Here is a 20,668-nt window from a genome sequence, read left to right as displayed (position 1 = left end):
AAGATGCTGTTTTCAAAGGCTCTCAGCACCGTTCCTCATTACAGCTGCATCAAAGCCCTGAACTTTCAGTGGTAGTTAGAGGCACTGAGAAGTGCTCCTATGTGCATAAGAGAGCCCAAGTCTTCTTTATTAAAAGGTTAGCTCTGGACTTTTAGTCTTAAAAAACAGAATAAAACGAACCAAGTACTTCTCCATATAAAAGCACACAGTGATTGAAGTTTTAAAACTACACGAGGCTACGGTGTGGCCGGTAGTGGAGATTAGTCCAGCCTGAGTAAAGTCAGACATGAACCCCTCTGTGGGGTGGAGGTGAGGGAAGTCGGGGGGAGGTGACAACCGAGTCCTTCCTATGCTGGCTCTCTGTGCCTCTTCCTCCCACAATTAAGGTTGTTTGCAGTTAAGTGGATGAGGAAGTCAGCCCAGTTCTTAGGTTGGAAATAAGTAGGGATATAAATGAAGACACCCCCCCCCCCCCCCGCATTAGCGTGTGTTCTGGAGACTTCAATGGAAGCTTCTGGTATTCTGTGTGCAGCACTGCCGTGTGATAGGTCTCCTTCCTGAGGCGTGGGTAAGACCAGACTCCTGGGCCTCTGACTGACAGAAAGAAGCCCAGAGAGTGGGTGTGGATAGGACCCTGGGGGTGCCTCTGTTGGCTCAGATCAGTACCCCTGGTTTTGTTGGGACCTTGGCTAGGATACCAAATTAAACCTTACTGACCTACATTTTGAGCCCTAGCTGGAGTCCGTGGATTGACCTGTTTCCCACTACGGCCACCCTGTGCCAGCTCTCAGCCTCTGCGCCCCCTGGGCTAAGACCTGGCCTAAGACCTTCAGCTCCTAACGACTAAGTCAGCCGAGCACTAGACTCACACGAGACCTCTTACGTTTAGATTAGGTTTAGTTTTGGGGAAACAAAGGCAAGCAGAGACGTCTGTCGGGACAAACGTAGAGTTTAATAAGCAACTATTGGGTGCCGGTCTTCTGACCAGGTGCGCAAAGACCTGGTGCAGGTGCCGACCCAGATTGGACTTCGCTCCTCAAGCGCCTGACGAGGCTGTGTTTGTCTGCACTGCATTTCTATGGTGTGCGAAAGGAGCAAGTGTTAGCCAAGGTCTTCGTCGCGGTTAGGGGGAAGGACTAGAGGGAGGCTTCCACCTGCATCTGGGAATAGGGGAAGGAGAACCGGACAGGCAGTTCAACCTTATTCCTCTCTCCGAGAGGGTCCGCAGAACTAGCCCTAGCCTCAGGGTCCTCTCGTTACTCTTTAGTTGCTCCTTTTGGTGCTCAGGGCTGAGAGAAGGTGTGTAGCTCAGTGTTCCTGAAGCGTGTGTCTGCTGTGGGGGTAAAACTTATTTCGGAAATTGCTCTTAATCTGAAATGACTTTATTTACTTAGCCAGTTCAGTGCCTTCAGGTCACGTGTAGTAAACTTCGAGCTCAGAGAGCAGTTGCCCGGCTAGCTCAGTCGGTAGAGCATGAGACTCTTAATCTCAGGGTCGTGGGTTCGAGCCCCACGTTGGGCGGCTACACATTTTGGTTTGGACTTCGTGAATCTTAAGGTGTGTTGTTAACCGGCGGTTGATCCCAGCACTGGACAGAAGCAGAGGCAGGCGGGTATCTAGCATACAGCCTGGTCTGTAGAGTGAGTTTCAGGACAGCCACAGAGAAACCCTGTCTGGGAAAACAGAAGAAAACCCATGTTGTATGTCATGTGAATAAAAGGTACAACTCCTTTCCAAGTGGCTTCAGAAAGGGAACTCCTCAAATTCTTGCCACTCCCTCGTCTCATCCTCAGCATGTGGAGGTCTCCACCGTCTTTTTGTAGGGTGACTCTTGACGCTCTCAAATTTCTGGACCAAACCTTGGGGTAGCCCACAGGGTCCGGGGTAAGTAGCGGATGACTAGTCTTTTTCTCCCCCAACCCCAGTTGTGGTTCGAGCCTGCAGTTTTGGGTCCTCCGCCCCTCCATCCTACAGACTTGTTATTGTCAGGCCCGATCTTTGGTTTTGTTTGGGATAGAGGGCTTGAGAACGTCCCACAAGTCAAATATCCTAAAAGTGACGTACAATAACGTGACTGGGGTGGGGGGAGTGGAAACAGATAAGTTAGAGTGACTTATAATTTCTTATACCCTCTGTTCCTGACAGAAGCACACAACACTTAGCCTGTATTTCGCAGAATTCTCTCTATAAAGAAACGCACAGAGAAGAGGGCAATTCACCTTTACAAAATTACAACGAAACGGTGGTAGAGCTTTTGCCTGGCCGGGCCTGAGTTGATCATTAGGTGTGGGGTGGTCGTGCTCGCGCGAGAACACAGTTCCATCCATCTTCCTAGCTCCCTCTTCTGCCTCTTTAGTAGTTAAGGACTCTTGCGGGTTCTGCCTAGGTATCCCCGTCGCAGGGCCATTGGAGTTTGGGACCTGGGGTGTGAACGTTTGGGCCGTGTCGGATCAGTACAATATTCCCAGCATTTCTGGGACGTCAGCTGGGACGCCAAAGTGAACTCCGATGATTCACACTGAGAGCCCGAGCTCAGCCTGCTTCCCCCAGGGCCACCTGAGCCAGCAAGACCCAGTTCTCAGTTCTGCTGTCCTCGGTTCTCGGTTCTGGTGTCCCCAAGCACCACTTGTATGGGTTTTATTCCCTGAGTCTACCTGCATAGATATTTGTATGGGGTCTAATTCCGTCTCTGAGACGTAATTTTTTTTTTCCCGGTTAGAAGACGGGACTGGAGGGAGGCTGGCATATATGGAGGGGAGGCCCCATCTGGCATGGGCGAAAAGATGGACAGTCAGTCCGTGTCCATCTGTCTGTCGCTCTCTTAGGATAGTTTGTCCCAAGAAGAGCTTAGCCTGGACTTGGAGGGACTTGACTGTGTCTTCTGGGCCCTTCGTCCTCCCGGTGCTGCAACCCTGGTGCCTTGGCCTGAGAGAAACCTGGACATCAGAGGTGAAGAGACTATGGAATTTCGGACATGACCCCAGTATCTCAATTTCCAGTATTCTTGTACCAACCTTGGTAATCATGATACTCAGCAAGTCAATCGCAGGACGCCCGGCTAGCTCAGTCGGTAGAGCATGAGACTCTTAATCTCAGGGTCGTGGGTTCGAGCCCCACGTTGGGCGAGCTATCATTTTGGTTGGGAGATAACGCTGGCACTTCCCTTCTCCTGGGGCTCTGCATTCAGTAACTCTGACATTTAGGCCAAAACCCGAGTTAGTGGGCAGTTTGTGGGTCTCTTGTTCTGCCTGAAGCAGCACTGGATATACTAGATTTGAGCGGGTGGAAATGTCACAGAATCTCTTTTGACGTTCTGGATGGAGTAGGACACTGGGCAGTCTTGCAATGCCCTTAAATTTACCCTTTCCAGGTAGATCTGAAATTCAATTCCTTCTGGATCTACCGAATTCAACCAAAGGACTCCACTTTATCCCCCTTAGAAGGAGCAGATGGAACCAATACTCAAGGCTCGTTGGTCTAGGGGTATGATTCTCGCTTAGGGTGCGAGAGGTCCCGGGTTCAAATCCCGGACGAGCCCTCCTGTTTTTGCCCATAAAACCGCGACTTGACCGTAGCTACTTAGAAGGTATGACTAAACAAAGGAAAACAGAAGTACTCAAAGTGTTTGTTTGGACCTTGTTTGTTTTCTGTCTGAGGCAGGGACTCACTCCTGTAGCTCAGTCTGGTCCTGAACAAAGTCAAGGGTAACTGCATTTCTGATTTTCCTGCCTTCACTTCTCGTGTGCTGAAATATAGGCATGTCTATCAATCTGGTGTTCAGGTTAGAACCCAGGGTTAGGCAAGCAATTAGCTGAGCTATCAGTTCATAACTCAAAATTTCCATCAAGAATGACTGGGATTATTCAAACTAACCAGATGGATAAAACTCATGGAAAATATTGGAATAAAAAAATCAATCCAGCTGTGGTATTGCAAACAAAACAAAACAAAAGCAACCTTGACTGTGAGGAGGATGGTATATGCCTGGGATTCCAGCTCCAGGGCGGATGGGGCAGGAGAACTAATCTTAGAACAGCCTGAGCTAAGCTGTGGTCTCCCTTCCCTCAACCCCAATTCCAAACACCACATCAGAGAACTTTCAAAATAGCAAAGGAATTCTGGGCCAAATTTATGTGGACACGGGAAGCACAGAGCCTCAGAGTTACTTTGAAGGCAATTGCCAATCGCTCCGGGACCCTGGAAATGCAGGGAGAGCTAGAGCAAGTGGCTGGGAGAAATGCCCTACTTGCCTCTATCCCTTGGGAGCTGCTTCTAGAAAGTTAATCCTCTGGCATAGGAGGGGTCCTAAGATGTTGAGACCCTCAAATATCTCTTTAGGGTTTGCGGAGAATGAAATTATACCCCCTAGATTCATTATCCCTGCACTGTCCAGCAACCTTCAAGGAGTGGGCTTAAGGAGAAGGTGGGGGAGCCCTTTCTAGCACGCCTCAGTTTCTGGTTAGATCCCCTGCACGCCATCTAAAGAAAAAGAGAGAAGGAGGGGACTTTTTGCATCTTGTCAGAAACGACCAAATTACAATGAAAAAGCTTATCAAGCATGCAAGAATAATGTGCAAATGCCACCCAAGGCGTTCGGAAATACAGCTCAACCAAATGGCGTTTCAGCGAGGTAGGTACGGGTTGATTTACCAGGCTGACATGTTCTTTCTGACTAGACCCAGAGTCTTTGCGGCATTTTTGCCTCCTCTCCCACCAAATTTGACTCGTATAAGAAAGACAATTAGAAGCTCAGCGTGGCAGTACACGCCACGCCTGTTATCCCAGAGAGTGGAACGGGAAGGCAGGAGGATCGGAAGTTCAAAGTCATCCTCAGCTTTATAGTGTGTTCGGGGCAAACAGGGTTGTGGGACAATCTACAAGACATCATCTGGCTTGCTAATAAACACACAGTGTGAAGTTTGCCAGTAGTCCTTAATGCAAATCTTGTGCCCTCCTGGGATTCTCTGGGCTAGCATTTTTCAGTTCCCTGGGGCGCAGACCCGAGAAAGGGAAGCCGCTCCCGGAACCAACTAGGATCTCACTCAGCTTTGCACGTCTGCGTGAGAGCTTCCTCCCCCACCCCCCTTGCTCTCCGTAAAAGTGCAAAGGACTTTTAAACTAGACCTCGCGCTTCGGGTGGGAAACATACTCCAAGAACCGCAGGCAGCCCTCCGGCCACTGCAGAGTCTTGACTGAGCCCGGGCTCCCAGCTCGACGTTTCGAAACTGCAAGGCGGATTCCTGTGCGGAGAGCGACAACGGACGCGAGGAGGAGGAGGGAGTCCCTCTAAAGTTCTGTGAGCTGGAAGGCGGGGTGGGGACATGTCCGAACAGCTCCAGATTCTGTCGAACTTTCAGCACTGGGTAAATTGCCAGCTACCACTAAGGAGTCGCTTCCGGCAGCTCTCGGGCGTGGGAGGGCTGTTTGGAGCCCGGACGCCTCTGGCGCGCTGGTGTCTACTGAGAGGCTCTGGCCTGAACCTTCAGGGTCCTGAACGGTGGCCAAGCTTCGAAGGTGGCGTTCAGTCCTGGGACGCCCCTGCGTCTCTCTCCGCAGCACGGTTCACGGATGGGTTGGAGAGGAACACCCGCGAGGACCCCCCTGAGGACTTTTCGAGGGCCCAGGGTTTTACCGTCGGAGGCAGTCAGGGATCCCCAATTAGTGCTACCCGAGTCTTTATCCTTAGGTGAATGCGGTGTGTCCAGAGCCAGGAAGCCTTGGGAAGGAAGTGCAGGCGTAGGTGCCTGCAGAGTGGTGGGCTGAAGTTTCGGGAGCACAGCCAGGGGAGCTCAAGGTCTGTGAGGGCGCAGGGTCTGGAAGACTGTGGCAACTCACATAAGAGATCCCGAGTAATTAAGTCCCCACACTAATCACTGAATAACGCGTTAACGCCTGGTGAGGACGGATTCCACTTAACATTTTTCAAGAGAGTAGGGACTAGCTGCCCCAGTGGCCTAATGGATAAGGCACTGGCCTCCTAAGCCAGGGATTGTGGGTTCGAGTCCCACCTGGGGTAGGTTGAGACTACTACCTGGTTGGCAGGTAACATTTTGAGTGGCAAAATCAGCTATATAAAAACGACCGCATCAAATGCTCAGTCTATTTGCTTAAGAAATGTGGTAAGTGGGACCTGCCCGTGGGTAGGCATCGTGTGAACTTCTGAGAGCAATCTAGGCTTGCACTCAACTTTCAAGTTCTGTCCTGTTAAAGCCTTTGTTTGCACAGCACTGAAAGTATGCCAGAAGTAACCCCGTATTTTGGGAGAGTATGAAGACTTTCAGGAGTACACAAATCTGTTTACAAAGAAGATCTTTTGTAGCTGTTAGCTAAAAGCAAAAGTTCATTAATAGGGGAAGAATTAAGTAACATTTGTTTCATTTGTTTCCGGCCCCGCACGCCCCACCCCCACCCCCGTTCCCCTAGTAGCTCAGGCTGGCTTTGAACTCTCCTTATCCCAGCCTCCTGAGTACAGCCCTTACAGGAGTGACATCACATGAAACTTCAGTTTATTAACATTGTTCAACCTCACAAAGGAAAATTTAATTGATTCTGGTCCGCTTGGCTGATAAAACATGGGAGAGATTTTTATAAAACAAACCCCTGATGCCCCAGGTCTTATCAGTGTGAGAGGCTTTTATTTCCCTCGACTAGAGAGGTAGGCAGAAAACAGACTAGAGGATGGACGAACAGGCAGGTCCAAGGAAGAGAGATTGCTCTTCTGACAGTGAACCGGCAAGGACTGGAGGAACTGGGAGGGTACAGGGAGAAGGAAAATGACTTAACTGGGTAATGGGTGATCTTCCGTTGGAATTTCTGTTTAAGAATGGTCAGTTCTGTGACTTTTTATCATCCATTCAAGGTGGGAACACTCAGGTGTTGGTCTATGATTTGGGGTCCAGCAAATTGGTCTGTGATTTAGTGAGCACTCTGATGACACAAAGGCCAGATTCTTTGAGCCCGAGGACAGCGATTGTTGGGGGAACCTTCCTGGAGTAAGCGCATTGAGCCATTCAGAGTGGAAGAGAGATGTCATCGGTGGACCGAAGCCAGGACAGCTCCTGCAAAGCTTTGTAATTTTATGTTATACTTTAAAATCACAAGGCTGTGTGGGCAAGCAAGTGAGTGAGATTTTACATAAGTGTTGGTGGCAGTCAGCACGTTGTGAAGGACGACCCACTGATTCAGCCAGTTCTCTAGGTCATTCTGTTTCAGGTAGCAAGTGAAGCCATGCTTTGCACATTGGGAGTGCAAGCAAAACTTTAGTAAAGCACTAAGGAAATCAATTAATTAATATCTAATACTTTTTTAAAGCTAATTTTACTTCACTATATTCTGGGAAAGGAGCCGGTCACTCAGACTATGCTGTAATCCCTGACTGTATCTTAGATTCGGCATGTGTGGTAAGTGGCTTTCTCTTCTCCCCTTTGTTCTTTCGTCTTTTTCTATTTCCCTCCGCCTTCTCCTCAATCCATCCCTTGGACTGAAGAGTGCAGACTGGTTATTGATATGGGTTGGGGGAGAATTACCCATAAAAGAACTGTTGTAGGTGTCTCTGTTCTGGCTTTAAACCACAGACTCATCAACCTGGAGGGGAAGGGAGTGGAAGTAAAAGGCAGCAATGGAGTCTAAGCTGAGCCAACGGCCTCTGTTCTATTTTCGTATTCTATTCTGTTCTAGACAGAATAGCTTATAGCTCAACTGTACACATGGCTCAACTGTAGCTTATTTCTATAGTCCCTGCATTTCCTTCAGACAGGGACAATTCTTGGTTAAAATTTTTTAGATGGGTGGGTGACCCCATCCCTCAACTGGGTGACATGTCTATTGACTGCAGATGGTCTCTTCAGGTTCTATCTCCCCTCTGTTGGGTATGTCAGCTAATGTCATCCCCATTGGGTCCTGGGAGCCTCTCCCAACCCCGGCCTCTGGGACTTTCTAGTGGTTCCCAAGTTCTCCACCCCCCACAGCTACGTATTTCTAGTCATTCTCCTGGCTCTCTGGACTTCTCTCTTATCTCTTCCCATACCTGGTCCTGTCTCCCCTTTCTCCATCCCACTCCCTTCTCCCACCCAGATCTCTCCTTCCTTCCCTCTGCCTCCCATGATTATTTTGTTCTCTCTTTTTTTTTTTTTTTTTTTTTTTCGGAGCTGGGGACCGAACCCAGGGCCTTGTGCTTCCTAGGTAAGCGCTCTACCACTGAGCTAAATCCCCAGCCCCTATTTTGTTCTCTTTTTAAGTGATCCTTTTTTTTTCTTGTTAAACTTCAAATGGGCTTTGAGCTGTATCATGGGTATTCAGAGCTTTTGGGCTAATATCCACTTATCAGTGAGTACATACCATGTATGTCTTTTTGGCTCTGGATTACCTCACTCAGGATGATATTTTCTAATTCCATCCATTTGCCTACAAATTTGGTGAAGTTGTCATTTTTAATAGCTGAGTAGTATTCCACTGTGTAAATGTACCACATTTTCTGTAACCATTCTTCTATTGAAGGGCATCTGGGTCATTTCCAGCTTCTGGCTACTATAAATTAGGCTGCTATGAACACGGTGGAGCATGTGTCCTTGTTATATGTTGGAGATTCTTTTGGGTGTATGTCCAGGAGTGGTATATCTGGGTATTCAGGTAGAGCTATTTCCAATTTGTGGAGGAACTGCCAGATAGATTTCCAGAATGGTTGTACCAGTCTGCAATCCCACCAGCAATGGAGGAGGATTCCTCTTCCTCCACATCCTCACCAGCATCTGCTGTCACCTGAGTTTTTGATCATTCTGATTGGTGTGAGGTGGAATCGCAGGGTCATTTTGATTTGCACTTCCCTGATGACTAAGGATGTTGAACATTTCTTTAGGTGTTTCTCGGCCATTTGATATTCCTGAGTTGAGAATTCTTTGTTTAGTTCTGCACCCCAATTTGAATAGTGTTATTTGGTATTTTTTGGAGTCTAACTTCTTAAGTTCTTTGTATGTTTTAGATGTTATTCCTCTATCGGATGTAGGGTTGGTGAAGATCTTTTCTCAATCTGTATGTTGCTGATTTGTCCTATTGACAGAGTCCTTTGCCTTACAGAAGCTTTTCAGTTTCATGAGTTCCCATTTGTCGATTGTTGATCTTAGATCCTGAGCAATTGGTGTTCTGCTCAGGAAATTTTCCACTGTGCCAATGCGTTCAAGGATCTTCCCCACTCTTTCTTCTATTAGATTCAGTGCATCTGGTTTTATATGGAGGTCCTTGATCCACTTGGACTTGAGCTTTGTACAAGGAGATAAGAATGGATTGATTTTCATTCTTTTACATGCAGATCACCAGTTGAACCAGCACAATTTGTTGAAAATGCTGTCTTTTTTTCACTGGATGGTTTTACCTTCTTTGTCAAAGATTAAGTGACCATAGGTGTGTGGGTCCACTTCTGGGTCTTCATTTCTTTTTTTTTTTTTCGGAGCTGAGGACCGAACCCAGGGCCTTGCGCTTGCTAGGCAAGCGCTTTACCACTGAGCTAAATCCCCAACCCCCTGGGTCTTCATTTCTGTTCCATTGATCTATCTGCCTGTCTCTGTACCAATACCATTCAGATTTTTTTAAAATTACTATTGCTCTGTAATACAGCTTGAGGTCAGGGATAGTGATTCCCCAAGAAGTTCTGTTTTGTGGTTGATTATATGGTAAGTTTTGGAGAAGTTACCATGAGGTGGTAAGAAGAAGGTATATTCTTTTGTTTTAGGGTGAAGTGTTCTGTAGATATCTGTTAAATCCATTTGGTTCATAACTTCTGTTAGTTTCATTATGTCTCTGTTTAGTTTCTGTTTCCATGATCTGTCCATTGGTGAGAGTGGGATGTTGAAATTTCCCACTATTATTGTGTGAGGTGCAATGTGTGCTCTGAGCTTTAGTAAAGTTTCTTTTATGAATGTAGGTGCCCTTGCATTTGGAGCACAGATGTTCAGAATTGAGAATTCATCTTGGTAGCTTTTTCCTTTGTTGAGTATGAAGTGTCCTTCCTCGTCTTTTTTGATAACTTTTGTTTGAAAGTCAATTTTGTTCAATATTAGAATGGCTACTCCAGCTTGTTTCTTGGGGCCATTTGTGTGGAAAAAAATTTCCATTCTTCTAGTCTGATGTAGTGTCTGTCTTTGACTCTGATGTGTATTTCCTGTTATGCAACAACATGATAGGTCCTTTTTATGTGCCCAGTGTGTTAGCTTATGTCTTTTTACTGGGGAATTGAGTCCATTGATGTTGAGAGATATTAAAGACCAATGATTGTTGGTTCCTGTTATTTTTGTTGTTAGTGATGATATTATGTTTGTATGGTTCTCTTCTTTTAGGTTTATTGTGAGATGATTAATTTCTTGCTTTTTGGGTGTAGTTTCCTCCCTTGTGTTAGAGTTTTCCATCTATTATCCTCTGTAGAGATGGATTAGTGGAAAGATATTGTTTAGATTTGGTTTTGTCTTAGAATACCTTGGTTTCTCCCTCTGTGGTAACTTAGAGTTTTGCTGGGTATAGTAGCCTGGGCTGGCATTTGCATTCTCTTAAGATCTGTATGACATTAGCCAAGAATTGTCCAGCTTTCATAGTCTCTGTTGAGAAGTTTGGTGATTCTGATAGGTCTGCCTTTATATGTTTCTTGACATTTTTCCCTATCTTCCCTTCTCTGTCTTTGTTTTGTGTATTTGGCGTTTTGATTATTATGTGACAGGAGAAATTTCTTTTCTGGTCCAATCTATTTTGGCATCTTTTTCTTTAGGTTAGGGAAATTTTCTTGTATAATTTTGTTGAAGTTATTTACTGGCCCTTTTAGTTGGGAATTTCTCTTTCTTCTATATTTATTATCCTTAGGTTTGGTCTTCTCGTTGTGTCCTAGATTTTTTGGACGTTTTGGGTTAGGAGGTTTTTGCATTTTGCATTTTCTTTGACCATTGTGTCAATATCTTCTATGGTATCTTCTACACCTGAGATTCTCTCCTATTTCTTGTATTCTGTTAGTGATGCTTGCATCTGTAATTCCTGATCTCCTTCCTAGGTTTGCATCTCCAGAGTAGCCTTCCTTTGTGATTTCTTTATTGTTTCTATTTTCATTTTTAGATCCTGAATGGTTTTGTTCAATCCCTTCACCTGTTTTATTGTGTTTTTCTGTATTTCCTTAAGGGATTTATGTGTTTCCTCTTAAAAGCTTGTACCTATTTACCAGTGTTCTCTTGTATTTCTTTAAGGGAGTTATTTACCTCTCTCTCTCTCTCTCTTTTTTTTGTTCTTTTTTTCGGAGCTGGGGACCGAACCCAGGGCCTTGCGCTTCCTAGGTAAGCGCTCTACCACTGAGCTAAATCCCCAGCCCCTATTTTACATCTCTCTTAAAGTCCTCTGTCATCATTATGGGATGTGATTTTAAATCCAAATCAATCTTGCTTTTCCAGTGTGTTGGGGGGTATCCAAAGCTTGCTGTTTTAGGAGAACTGGGTTCTGATGATGCCAAGTAGTCTTGGTTTCTGTTGCTTAGGTTCTTGCGCTTGCCTCTCATCATCTAGTTACCTCTGGTGTTAGCTGGTCTTACTGTCTCTGACTGGATCTTGTCCCTCTTGTGAGCCTGTGAGCCTGTGTCTCTGGCAGGGCAGGGTGGATAGGGTCCACTTCAGCTGGGCCTCATAGGCCAGGTATTGGAGTGGCAGGATGTCTCACCTATGAGCATGGTTGTGTTGAAGAACCTGGGAGTTAAGTTATCTCTGGGTGTGGGAGGGACCTCTTACTCTTACTTTGTCAACTGCATAACAATCCTTACACCCCACTCCCAGTTTGCCTCACTCTTTGACTTCTCCTCCTGCCTTAGCCTCTGATTCTGATTACAGATGTGAGCTACCATACTTGGCTTTTCTCTGATGTTTTAAATATCTGTTTCGTTAGCTGGGTGTGATGCAATCCCAGCATTTGAGAGGTAGATGCAGGCTGATCTCCATCAGTTCAAAGCTAGCTTTACCTACACAGTGTATTCCAAGCCAGCCAGGGCTATGAAGTGAGACTGTGTCTTAAAAATAAAGTTTTGTCAGCTCTATATCCCTAGTGCAAATCTCAACTCCATCAATTTTTAACTCTTGGCTTCTTCCAAAAGTCCCCTGGCCTTCAGTTTGAAGGTCTTTAGCTATTTCCTCTTGTGCCAGTGATTTATAGGTTTGCACGATGAACTCCGTAGCTCAGTCAATGTGTTGGCTAGCTTTGTTCCCTTGACACAAGCTGGAGTTATTTTGGAAGAGGGAATGTCAACTGAGAAAATGTCCCCACCAGATTGGCCTGTGTGAAAGTGTGTGTGGGCATTTTCTTGCTTGATGATTGATGTGGGAGGGCCCAGCTCAATGTAGGGGGTGCCACTCCTAAATAGGTGGTCCTGCTTTAAGAAAGCAAACTTGCTCTGAGGAGTAGTCAATACAAATCACTCCTCCATGGCCTCTGCTTCAGGTCCTGGCTTGAGTTCCTTCCCTGACTCCTCTGAGTGATGGAATGTGACCCAAGACTTGTAAGCTTGTAAGTTGCTTTGGTCATAATGTTTGATCACAGCAATAGAAACCCTAACTAAGGCGATCTCTCCATCTAACCTAACACTTCGCCATCTTGGCTCATCTCCTAGGGGCTTTACAAGCTAACCATGTTCTTTCCCAGGCTCTCTTGTGCCTGTATGGCTACACCAGTATAGGCCTCTATGTACGGTCACTGGACATTTAGTGGGTCACTTATACCTGTCTTTTACTTTTATTACTTGTGTAATATTTAGATAAAGCAGAGAAAAACCACAAACACTATAAAATAAACTTTAAATAAATTATTAGACATACATTTTGTCAGCATAATGTTATTGTGCACTGTGTAAAGATTATCCTTTGTATTATTCAAATGCTGATTTCTGTGCCCTCATATCTGGTCGCAATCTGGACATATCGTTGTAATGCTTATTATAAGAATCTCCTGTCTCAATGTCGTGTAAACGTTGCTCCTCAATTATTCCCTGATTGGTCAATAAAGAGCTGATCAGCCAATGATTGAGCAGAGTAGAGAATAGGGCTAAATTTCTGTCTTAGGGTTTCATTGCTCTGAGGAGACACCATGACTAAGGCAACTCTTAGAAAGGCAAACATTTAATTGGGCTGGCTTACAGTTTCAGAGGTTCAGTCCACTATTGTTATGATGGGAAGCAAGGCAGCATGCAGGCAGACATGGTTCTAGAGGAGCCTAGAATTCTACATTTGATCCAAAGGCAGCCAGGAGGAGACAGGAAGGGACTCTGATTCCACACAAGGCAGAGCTTGAGCACTGAGAGACCTCAAAGCCCACCCCTACAGTGACACATTTCCTCCAACAAGGCCACACCTACTCCAATAAAGACACACCTCCTATAGTACTATTTCTTGTGGGCCAAGCATTTAAACACATGAGTCTACTTCCTGTAGAGAGCGGCGCAGTGGCAGCGAAACAAAGATGGCGCCGACATCCAGCCTTGTCTGGATGTCGACAACTTACTGTGCATGTGCAGGCTTGTCCCCTTGCTAGGGCTCCCTCTAGTGGTGAACAGCGGTACTGCACATGTGCGGTTTATGCACCAGGTGTCAGTTGACCGTTAATATGCTAATGAGGTGATTCATTCTCCGCCAATCCCTGGAGGACAAGTAGTGGGGTGATCCATGCCCCACCAATCCCTGAGAGATAATTAGCATACTGTTGTCTATATAAGTCGAGCGATTTTGCTGCTCGGGGTCCCTGTTCAAGAGAGCTGTAACACTAAGAGAGCTGTAACACTGAGAAGAGCTGTAACACTAAGAAGAGCTGTAACACAGTAAAGGCTTGCTCGCAGAAGAATCCTGTTGCCGCGCATCGTTCTTGCTGGCGGGACATTGGGCGCGTGACAACTTCCCATCCCAGAGCAATGGAAAGGAGAGAGAGAGAGAGAGAGAGAGAGAGAGAGAGAGAGAGAGAGAAAGAGAGAGAGAGAAAGAGAGAGAGAGACACCTTGGGAACATGGGAACTCATCTGGAGCAGAGAGGGCCAGTTCACTACTAAAACGCAAGTATCTTGGACACTTTGTCTGGGATGTCACCAGATTATTTTAGAGGATTAGAATAGATTAACAACTGCTCAGTTATTGTGCATTCAAGCTGTTGAACAAATCTTATAGTCTCTGTCTCAATTATTTGGGAGCTAGCCAGGTTAAACAAAAACTGCTACTTTAAAAATTCCACTAATGACATTTAAACAAAGGTTTGACATTAATGCATTAAACTTTAGCCTCAGCAATATTAATATTAGGGCTAGAGAGATGGCTCAGAAGTTAAGAGCACTGGCTGCTTTTCCAGGGGACTTAGGTTCAATTCCCAGAACACACATGGGAAATCATAACTGCCTGTAACTCCAGCTGTAGGTGATCTGACACCCCCTCATATAGACATACACGCAGGCAAAACATCAATGCATGTGAAATAAAATAAATTTAAAATTAATATAAAAAGAAATTTTAATATCACACATATAAAATGTGCATCTTTTCTGTACATTTATGTGACCTGTTCAAAGCTTTGTAGCTTGAATATGATTTTCAGCTTTTTTTCATTCTGGAAAAAAAATCCAGCCATTTCAGTCTCCACCAATAATCAGTAAACCCAGCTATGACCTCCTCCCATAGCCAAGCTTCTGGTTTTAAGTGAGTGCAAGTAGCACATAGAGAAATACAGCCATGCACAGTAAAACACATCAGAGTGTCCACAGCATCCAGCAGGAACTCAGTCAAGGAAGCCCTGTTAAGACTCTGAACTTGAAAAGCGGTGGCATCAACCTGCACTTCCTCCTTAGCCTGTCCATGGAGCTGTAACTGAAAGTAAAATCAAAATTCAGGGTACGTGAAGCTCAGTGGGACAGAAAGAGAAGCAGACACAGACATAAAGCACAGGAATCTGGGGAAGGGAAAGAACACTCCAACTCAAGGGACTGAGACACAGGGCAGAAAGAAGGCGCATGAAGGCCCAGCACAGCCCACATCTCCAGGGTGCCCCACCCCAGCTGTTGTAGCTGCCCACTTGTGGTAGCTTGCCTAGCGCCTGGTGATCTGTCCTTTGGGTTCCATTTGGGATTGGACTTTCCCACACACTTCCTGAAAATTCACTCGAGCTCTCCAAGTCTACATTTCAGAGTGTCAGCTCCTTTTGTTAGCAGGCTTGTATTGGAGACACACGGCTGTGGAAGCTCTAAAGTCTTGCCTAGAATTCAGGGAATATATCATAGAAAACAATTTGTCAGGCTGGAGAGAGGCTCAGCGGTTAAGAGCATTAACTGCTCTTCCAGAGGTCCTGAGTTCAATTCCCAGAAACCACATGGTGGCTCACAACCATCTGTAATGGGGTCTGATGTTCTCTTCCGGTGTGTCTGAGGACAGTGACAGTGTACTCACAATAAATAAATTTTAATTTTTTTGTCAAAATCAAGCAAAACAAACAAAAACCCGCTGCGGAGGTTTGGTCTTATCTCTCTCTATAGTCTAAAGCAAAATTGCACTGACCTTGTCACTCAGTAGGACAACCATGTTGGAGTCTCCTCTGGATTTCCCATTTCCATGATGCCTCTAGGTAAAAGCAAAGTGAAAACCAGAAAGGAAAGCAAAGTTAGGAGAAGAGTGTTGGGACCTGTGCTTGCATGCCTGTGATGCAGTAAATTCTAGCAGTGTGGGAATCCACTGGGAGTCCAGGAACTTTTATGGGTGCCATCATTTTTACTCTTGCCATATGGTGCACAATCCCACATGGCAGTGGAGTCACATGGCTATGGCTATCAGGATGATGCCACCAACCAAGGTGATGACAACATCACTTGGTTGCCTCCATGTGGATAAGTCACCATCCAAATTAGTGAGAATACAGTACAGTTCTTTTTGCTTATTGTGAGCTCAGCTCTATGATAAAATTAGCCCCATTAGGACGCAAGTCTCTTGGGGGTACGTATGTCTCATATATTAATGGTGGAAAGTCACTCCTTTTCTTAAATAGAAAAGTGCAGAGTTAGGTTAGCATGAATCTAGCTTAGGCATGCAGATCTGTGGGGGAAAAAGGCAAAGAGGGAGAGGAATGACTTTCATGGTCTCACCCAGAGAAAAGCGAGTCTACATGCTTTACTACAAATTGTAACTGTGAACGCCAACAGCATAGTGTTCTCTAGAGACATTTTGACTTCCCTTCAGTTTCTAGAGCCAAGTCTTACTGGGAAGGGGAACCCATGAAAGAAGCAGAGGGGAACTCTAGGTGTGCCCATAGGTGGCGCTGTTGCACTGGAAAAGCAGAGGGGAAGTCTAGCTGTGCCCATAGGTGGCGCTGTTGCACTGGAAAAGCAGAGGGGAAGTCTAGGTGTGCCCATAGGTGGCGCTGTTGCACTGGAAGTACATAGAAGAGCTGGGAAGGAGAAAGTGATTTTAGTATCATTTTTCTCTCACCGAATCTGAGAGAAAAACTAGCCATGATCTGGGCTGAGATCAGATAGATTTGTGAATAATGCGTAGAGTAGGGGAGTCTCTGGGTGAGCCAGAGGAGTTGGTTATTCCCATCTGGAAGAATTTATTTCTTTAGAACTTGTTTTTTTTTTTTTTTTTTTTTTAAACCCACTTGTTTCTCATTCTGGCTCTGTGAGAGTAAACCTATCGGACTGGCATCCCTACACAATAGAGGTTTCTCGCACTTTGATAACCGATCAGAATCTAGGCATCTAGCAATGGAGGTTTCTTGCACTCTATTTTGAGTGCTCCATACATCTCCAACTAACTCCCTCAAGGGGCAGTGCTGTGTCCTGACATCTTAGCATTCAGAAGTCACCACAGACACTAGTGGAGTTACGGATCAGGTCTCCACACACACCTTATGTAAGTCTCTAGGATGATCGGGCCACCAAGGAGCGCTTTGCCTCTCTTCGCCTTCCCTACCTTGGTCTTTTTGTACAAGAGTTTTCTGGTCTCTGAGGCATCTTTTTTCCTGAGAAACTTTCTGTCCTGGAATTACTGATATGAAAAAGTGTCATTCACCTGAGGTTGGAAATCCAAAGACTCCATTAGATGGATTTGAAAACCTGGATGAACCCCACAATTGTTCAAGGGAATACACTAACAAAGAGAAATTGATTTGGCAAAGCAATTTCTTTTCGTAAAAAGGGTGCACTTAGAGACCAAATAGGGCCATTGTAGTGGCTTATGCCCACGGGAAGTGTCACTATTAGGAGGTGTGGACTTGTTGGTGTAGGTGTGACCTTGTTGGAGGAAGTGTATGACTGTGGGCATGGGCTTTGATGTACTATCCTTAAGATCCTCTCAGGGTAGAAGAGAGACCCTCCTCCTCACTGCCTGCAGATGACAGTCTCCCCCTGCTGCTGCCCTTCGATCAAGATGTAGAATTCTCAGCTCTTCCTGCACCACACTGCCATGCTTCCCACTCTGATGATAATGGACCGAACCTCTGAACTTGTAAGCCAGCTCCAATTAAATGTTGTCCTTTATAAGCGTTTCCTTGGTCGTGGTGTCTCTTCACAGCAATGAAACCCTAAGAGAGCTACTGAGCTTACTCAGCCAAGATAGCCTTTGTCTTCTGTGCCTGATCGCGTCTCATCCCAGTGCTTGGAGCTCAACTTTACAATCTAATGCAATTGGCTAATTGGGACAAAGTGGAAGGGGCACTGTCTCAGTTAGGGTTTCCATTGTTGTAAAGAGATTCCATGACCAAGGCAACTCTTATAAAGGACAGCATTCAATTGGGGCTGGCTTCTAGGTTCAGAGGTTCAGTCCATTGTCATCAAGGTGAGAGCATGGTAGCATGCAGGTAGGTGTGGTGCTGGAGGAGCTGAGCGTTCTTTTTGATCTGAAGGCAGCTAGAAGAAGTCTGGTAGCTAGGAGGGGCTTCTCAAAGCTCATCCCCAAAGTTGACACACTGCTTCCAACAGGACCACAAACCTCCTAAGAGTGCTATTCCCTGGCCAAGCATGTTCAAGTCACTTCAGGAATGTTCAGGAAATACAGGAACTTTAGGGTGAAATACCTTCGATAGAAAAAAAAATCCTTTCTCTCAGACATGCCTAAGAGGCTTATCTCCTAAATGATTCTGGATCTCATCAAGTTCAAAATTGAGATGAAGAGCCATAAGATCAAGACTGTAGTTTGGTCTGTGTAACCATTGGTCCATGACCCAGTATCCCACACTCCCATGTTATTGTAAAAATATAAAAAATAAAAAAAAGTATAGGTGTCTTTTGCCTTGCTAGGTGAGGCACCACAGTGCCCCAAGATATCTGCTAGGTATCTTGGCGGAAACACATCCCAGTTCCTCGGCGGCCCAGTGTCTCTTGCCTCTGCACACTTTCCTACACTCAAACCGTCACATAAAAGAACACACAACACAGTAATCTTAGATCCAATTGATAAGATATAATTGCCCACTTAAACATACAAAGCCTGGTACCAACTATCTCTTAGGAACATTGATAACAACCTGTAAATACACAGAGCAGAATCTTAACATCACCTGCCATGGCTTCTCACCCTCTCCTCCTCCAGTCTCCTCCTCTTCCTTCAAACTTCTCTCCCGCCCATCCTTCCTTCTCCTCCAATGACAGGCCTCCTTCTATCCTGTACCTGCCCCTCACCTGTACTTTACAAATTCAATGGGGGAGAAGTTTCTGGTGAAGTCACCTGATTTCTGAGTACTTGACTAGGCAGCTGTCCTTGGGGCAGTGGAATTAGCATCAAAATACAGATAACTTCTGGGCAAACCACAACACTCCCATCTAGAATGCTTGGTTGAAGTTTATGCCCCAGGAGGGGAAGATGACAGCATTACCTTGATTAACAAATCATCATGGTAGAGAGATGTATGTGTGCTGTCACTGTGAGCCTGGGACAGCCATCCAGAGCTATGTTATGTGGCAAGAGAAAATACAGACTGAGGTTGAATAGAAGCTATTGAAGTGAAGCTACCTTTGTCTAACTTAGCATATTGCTATGGTGACCAACAGAATACTTTGGTCCTGCAGTCATGGCAACCAAACAGGAAAACAATGCAGTGATAGGTCTTTGACTGAGATAATGGTGCTGTTAATGCCCAAAGATGATGTTATCTGACTCTTATCTGAGCCCTTATTTACTGTGTCCTGTCCTAACCCCAACCCTCCTGCTACATAAGTCACAGGAAGTAGGAAGTTGGTCAGAAGTCAGGATACCATGAATCGTTACCACTCTGGGTGGGGCTTGTCAGTGATGTGGCTACTTTAAACCCAAGGTCCTGTAACCCCTCATCTATGCTCCCACGAGTAACCCCTCGCCTGTACTCCTGTGCACCTCACTCATGTTCCTGTAAATAACCCGTCTGCAGTGATCCTATAGAATGACGCCAGTGAAGGCATTGGCTCACCAAGACAGCCCTGGATGGAATAGTTCCTTCCACTGCTGATGTCCTATCTGTATGGAGTGAACTTTCTTTTTTACTTCTCTGTCAGGAGCCGTTTGCCTCTTCTCTGAAGCAGAGGGGGAAGAAAGGAAAAGAGTCTGTCTGCCAGGCAGAGTTAAGGAAAGTCAGGGTCTGTTGGCAGATTTTTGGCCATCTGAGGCATGGGACAATAAAGAGGAAGTGCATTTGAAGCTCAAGGCAAGGGGATAAAGATTCTGTTTACCTTGCTGGAAGGAGCAGGGAGGATTTTGGATGGGAACAGATGTCTGACTTCAGAAACTGTTAGTTTAAGATGGCTATGGGAAATACACTCACTGCTGCTGTGGCGAGGACCTGCAGATCTTCCAGTATCTGTTTCTTGCAACTTTTTTCTATATTTCCTACAATCAGCCTTACTCTGCGTTCAGAGAACTGTTCAACTTTGTACTGGACGGCTGGCACACTTCTCCCCAGAAAAAGTCACAGAAACCAAGTGGAGTGGAAGTTCAGGGTGACATCATCATCCAGGGTCCTGAGTTCAGTAGTGTCTGAAGATACAGATATTCTAAAAAGATGGTTTGGACTTGGCAACTGCCAAGTCAGTTGGTAGGTTCTGTTTCTATGTAGGCTGAGTAAAGGTTTTTTTTTTTTTTCTTTCTATTTTCAAATAACACCTTTGCTAATTCATGACTATTTCCTTCTGGATTCTTTTTTTTCTTTGTAATTAGCTTTGTGGGTTGTTTAATTTTAATTTTAGGGGGCTGCTTTTGGAGATAGGATGGACTGAACTTATCCACAAATGGGTGTCTGGTGAGGGTGTGAGAGCTCATTATAACCCTGAGATTATCTAACAGAAAATCTTGGGAGGGTTTAATTTTGGCTTACAGTTTTGGAGAGAACACTCTGCGGTTCCTTAGCCCCATCTTCTTGGGCAGAGACATTCTGACAACACACCGCCATGGACCCAGAATCACAGAAGCAAATGCAGCAGTAGCTCTAGCTTTTACTGGCCTGGCAGCACCAGAGAAAACTCCAAAGGATTGAGAGTGCAGAGGAGGAGCAGAGGAAGGCAGAGAAAAGTAGAGGAAAGAGAAGAAGCAGCAAATTTGCAATCTGGCAACACCTAAAACAGGTGGCTTCCAGAGAAGGAGATGAGGGGAGCCCCAAAGAGAGAGACCTCCCCCACTTGAAAAACCTTAAGACTAGAGGGGAGACCCATCAGATTCCTCATAGTAAATAAAACT

General features: G+C 45.5%; 1 long non-coding RNA gene and 4 other non-coding genes across 6 annotated transcripts; 4 read left to right on the top strand and 1 right to left on the bottom strand.

The window, feature by feature from the left end:
• Positions 1-933: 933 nt before the first annotated feature.
• On the bottom strand, positions 934-19,753 carry LOC102553477 (uncharacterized). 2 transcript variants are annotated; one of them, XR_010055299.1, is made up of 3 exons: positions 18,840-19,753; positions 15,533-15,595; positions 934-1,673 (listed from the first exon to the last, which is right to left on the bottom strand). It is a non-coding gene; the product is annotated as an uncharacterized LOC102553477 (long non-coding RNA). The 2 variants fall into 2 exon arrangements; XR_001840111.3 differs by lacking the exon at positions 934-1,673 and adding an exon at positions 14,477-15,233 and having other exon boundaries at positions 18,840-19,748.
• On the top strand, positions 1,449-1,521 carry Trnak-cuu13 (transfer RNA lysine (anticodon CUU) 13). The gene has a single exon. It is a non-coding gene; the product is annotated as a tRNA-Lys (tRNA).
• Trnak-cuu12 (transfer RNA lysine (anticodon CUU) 12) lies at positions 3,053-3,125 on the top strand. Its single transcript has one exon. It is a non-coding gene; the product is annotated as a tRNA-Lys (tRNA).
• Trnap-agg11 (transfer RNA proline (anticodon AGG) 11) lies at positions 3,467-3,538 on the top strand. The gene has a single exon. It is a non-coding gene; the product is annotated as a tRNA-Pro (tRNA).
• On the top strand, positions 5,944-6,016 carry Trnar-ccu3 (transfer RNA arginine (anticodon CCU) 3). The gene has a single exon. It is a non-coding gene; the product is annotated as a tRNA-Arg (tRNA).
• Positions 19,754-20,668: the final 915 nt, after the last annotated feature.

Source organism: Rattus norvegicus, chromosome 10 (assembly GCF_036323735.1).
Source record: "Rattus norvegicus strain BN/NHsdMcwi chromosome 10, GRCr8, whole genome shotgun sequence".
Taxonomy (NCBI): domain Eukaryota; kingdom Metazoa; phylum Chordata; class Mammalia; order Rodentia; family Muridae; genus Rattus; species Rattus norvegicus.
The sequence above is the reverse complement of the archived record's forward strand: the minus strand, read 5'-3'. Positions and strand labels throughout refer to the sequence as shown.